Source organism: Octopus bimaculoides, chromosome 2 (assembly GCF_001194135.2).
Source record: "Octopus bimaculoides isolate UCB-OBI-ISO-001 chromosome 2, ASM119413v2, whole genome shotgun sequence".
NCBI lineage: Eukaryota > Metazoa > Mollusca > Cephalopoda > Octopoda > Octopodidae > Octopus > Octopus bimaculoides.
The window spans coordinates 63,748,414-63,752,956 of NC_068982.1; the positions used below are offsets into that span (position 1 = coordinate 63,748,414).

The following is a 4,543-nucleotide window of genomic DNA, read 5'->3' on the forward strand; positions in this document are numbered from 1 at the left end:
GTGTGTGTGTGTGTGTGTGTGTGTGTGTGTGTGTGTGTGTGTGTGTACATATACAACAGCTACATCAAATGGAAACTTTCTGACAACTGGAATATTTTTATAGCAGAACAGTAATTATTTTCAAGCCAAGAAAGCATTGAATCGAAAGTTTAGCAAAGAAGTGTCTGCATTAGGTAATGGTTGCCTGGCTCTCTATTAATTGCAAAAGCTGCGAAATAACATAAAAGTGGTAAAACATTAAATTTTGCCTCTGCGTATCTGTTATGTTCTCAAGTATTGTGCAGTTGCATATGCAGAAAGTTCTCAATGTTATAACTTTCAGTATTTGTCAGTGTTGCGGTGCATTAATGAAATAGTGCGAGGTGTAAAATCAACAGCTAGAAAATTGCAAATGAAGTAAGATGCACCACGATTCAACGAGTCTATTGTGAGAAAAAATGAAGTCAGTTTAATGGTCTTAGTTGCGTTTTTGGATGAAGAGGAATTTATTTTGCCTAGAAGAGTTCATTTTGCCCAAAACTTACTACAGACACCAGAGATACAACACTTTTTTTTAAATAAGTAAAGAAAATAATATCTCCATGGAAAGTATAATGCCTTGAACAATAGATGATGGATATCTTTGTGGTAGTAAATATGGGAGCTCATTTCTTCATAAACACTGTGCTTTGGTATCTACCGTCAGATTTCGTTGCAGAACAATTTGGAAGACGTCTATCAGAAGCCCTTTTGCCACTGGTGTATGAGCTGTCAGCTTCACTACTAAATCGCTCACTTTTTTCTTTCCGGAAGTTTTGTTATAAAACTGATGACATTAAGAGCTGTAATAGCTATGGAAAGACAATTGCCTTCGTCGTTTCGAGAGACTTTAGGATAGTATTGCCATTGCTCAATAATAAGTAGCTTTGTGAACAATTTGTTGCTAAGTGTGATATATTTTACGCTCGTATATATTTCAAAACCGACGGGAAAGTTACCATGAGTAAACTATATTCCTTTATCTTGCAAAGATGTTATCACTGCTTTCATTACAAAGCTTAAGCTATTCAATGTTAATATAGAAAATCACGAGTTGGTGCGATTTCCATCCCGGCTACCATTGACTCTGACATGTTAGAAGTTAATATTTCTATATATGTTGAATATTTGGAACATTTGTACTGTGATAATACACTTCAGTTCAGCGCGTTAGTAGAAACGAGCGGTCTTGTTCGGGTGATGGTTCCATTTGGGGCAATAGAAGACGGTACTGAAACTAAATTTCAGACAGATCTTATTCAAATACAGAGTAATGAAATGACACGAACTAAATTCGAGCATGGCAGACATGACTTATGGGAAAGTGATGAATTGGCATGTAAGTTTACATTTTATACCGAAAAAGTATAACTGGAACACATATACCTATCAAAAGCTCACAAATACCATGACCGTATAAAAAGTGAACTTCGTTTGTCCCTTTTCTTAACATGGCCTCTAACTCTACTCCTATACTCTTGGGCAAGATTCTAAACATATGCTCCGTCATTTTTTCTAGCTAGCTGTAAATAAAATTAGTAAGGAATGGCCTCACCATATATGTAGGAATGAAAATGAATATGGACCAGTTTCCTTGCTCAAGTGAAACGCCAGATAAAATGCTTTCCAATATTTAGTTATATCGTTTAAAAATTTGAGTTCAAATTTCGCCAAGTCGACTTTATCGTTTATCAAATTGGGATAAAATAGCACCCGTGAAGCACTAGAGTCTAATCAATGGACTATTATTATTCCCTGGATATATCTTTGTAGCAATATGAGAAATCAACAATAAATATTCATATTTGTAATAAATAGGATCAAAGATATTTTTTCAATTGATTGCGAGATTATCTGTTAGGTTGCTACTCAATATTACATCTCATTTTGGTGATGCTTAACAAAATTATGTTATAAAAATGATGGCAGCGTAGTAAACTAGAAGAAATCTGCATATCATTGTAAGTGATATTGTGTTTATGTAATAAAAATGTATCAGTGATATTATATATCTGTACAGTAAACATAAACATAAAGAGATGCAAGAAACATCGATCTAAACATTTATTAATATCGAAAACATAAATAATATGAATAATCGACTGACAAATTGCAATCATTTTCATTGAATATCTTCATAAATTTCTGTCATATTAAGCTCGAATAGGAGAAAAAAAGCTAATGATATTTTAATATTGTCTCTTATCAGGAAGCTGAATTTGTTTTTTCGTTTTCTTTAACCAGGACGAAAACTTTTCCCTGTCATAATTCCACTAATGAAGGCTATATCCAGGCGTCAAAGAATTATAACCAATGTTGTTTGTTTCTTTGTTTGTTTTGTTTTGTTTTGTTTTTGTTTTTATTTACAACTTTATACAAAATTTCGGAAATAATCAAAATTCAGAAAATGTTCAGTTTTGTTTGTTTTTATATGAAACAACTTTTAAGAATGACCATTAAATGTAAAATAGACATGCCATAGTGAATGTTATATGGTCGACTGAGCTGCAAAACACGATAACCACATTTCCCTGAAACCAGACCCTACCCTATTAAAACAAGCAACAACACAAAGATTAAGCATAAACACATAATATTATAACTAAAGATGGGATGGTCATGGCTTGGACACTGGAAGAACAATAGCTGCGTGATTATAACCTTGCATCATCTCTTGCCTCTTTTTCAAATCATATACAAATGTCTGTGTAAAGATAACTGTTCTATCACTGTCCGACAGATTTCCGCAAGCAGATACACACTATTCAATGCCATATTCCTTTAGTTGGAATAAAAGAGAAGATAAATCAATTCATGAAGAAAAAAAATCAAGTCTATGGAGACTAGTGAGGATCTGCTTTAGAAAGAAAAAATTTCCTACTAAATTTTACTAAACAAGTCCCTTCTTTTCGTTGATGAAAAAAAACTTGCTACAAGCATTCACTTCTCCTCACAAATTTACCAAAGTGGACAGTACAATACTCTCTCGCTCACTCTCTTTCTTTCTTTCTTTCTTTCTTTCTTTTTTTCTCTCTCTCTCTCGCTTGCTCACTCACTCGCTCTCTCATTCACTCACTCACTCACGCTTCCCTCTCTTTTGCACATACATACACACCTATACACGGTGTGTATGTGTTATATTTGTGTGTGTGCGTGTGTAAATATATATATAGAGAGAGGGGTGAGAGGAGGGGAAGAATCTACTTAGGCCATGGTTGTCTCGGTAGTTACGGTCATAGCTTAGTGTAAGGAGGTGGCCTAGTTCCCTCGTGTTGTCTTCGCGGAACTCTACTTCACTCTCACAGATAATCTCAATAACCTATAATATAAACCTAAGTTTTTAAAAAAGATTAGTGCAAAATATGAATGTTCCATAACTTAAATATTCCTTTAGCTGATACCAGATATCAGTCTTTTATTGATATTAGCTAAATAATTAAATGCATAATTTTTAGTCTAATATATTTTGAATTATTATACTTTTTCTATAAATCTTCTCTGTTGGTGTTAATAAGCTACATATACTTTACCATAGTATTAGTAATTAAGCTATTTTATTCTTTTTCTATGGTGTTCTGCCCTACTTGATTATTTAATTTTATTTCTTTATTATTTGATAATTAGCCTTTATTTATTCATAAAATTAAGCTAATCTTTGTATCTCTATAAATTCATACTTAGCTCATATAAAACTATACTGGTATATTCACTACTTATAAAGTAACTGCTTAGATTATAATTTTGTTAATGTATAATTAGCATGTTCTTGTACCTCAATACTCCTTTATACCAATTAATCAATATTCACAGACTCCATCTAATGAGTTAGTATTTAAGTGTACAATATGTATAAATATTAAACTATTTCTGGATAATTTCGTTTCCTCCCTCTATTATGGTAAAAGTTTGCTACATACTCAAAAGTATTCATAAATTTCTATCCTTTTGTTATAATATTCTCCTTAATAACCCTCTGAATAGCCATAAACTTTAACTGTATACAATATAGCAACATTGTTTAATATATTTAACTATAGTACTACATAAGACTTCCACTGTTTCATTATCAATAGTCTGCTAGTGGGCGACCCACCTTAAATGTCAGCTAACATTTTGTATTAAATTTTCCTTTACCAAACCTCATGATATTGCTTCTAATAAATCTTGATTTTTATGACTATACCAGCTATGATTTCTGTCTGCTTCATCATCCCTACCCCTAATAGATACTGCCCTTTATTCTCTCAGCTTTAGTAAACATACAAGGATTTGATAAACTAGTCTATAAATTAATATTGACCCATTAAAAACAAAAAAAAATCAGTGACAAGCAATCTTCTTGATAATTTAGTAACTTCTATGCTGAAGTGCAGGCAACATGTTCTTTGTCTATCTCCTTAACTTCTTGGAGATTTTAGGTATAATTATACTAATGTGTCCATCTGTTCTAATTTAATTAAATTCTATGTCTTTGTGCAGCTGGGAATTGCTCTGCATTTCAAATTGATGTAATGATTGCATTGTT

The 4,543-nt window shown here is 32.4% G+C and overlaps 2 long non-coding RNA genes across 10 annotated transcripts in view; both read left to right on the forward strand.

Moving 5' to 3' along the window:
- LOC128251106 (uncharacterized) overlaps positions 1 to 2,430 on the forward strand; it is a 6,857-nt gene extending 4,427 nt beyond the window's left edge. Inside the window, exon 2 of the long non-coding RNA XR_008266970.1 lies at positions 2,263 to 2,430. This is a non-coding gene — a long non-coding RNA (uncharacterized LOC128251106). The remainder of the gene's footprint in view (positions 1 to 2,262) is intronic.
- LOC128251095 (uncharacterized) overlaps positions 1 to 4,543 on the forward strand; it is a 77,796-nt gene that overhangs the window by 41,122 nt on the left and 32,131 nt on the right. The window lies entirely within an intron of this gene.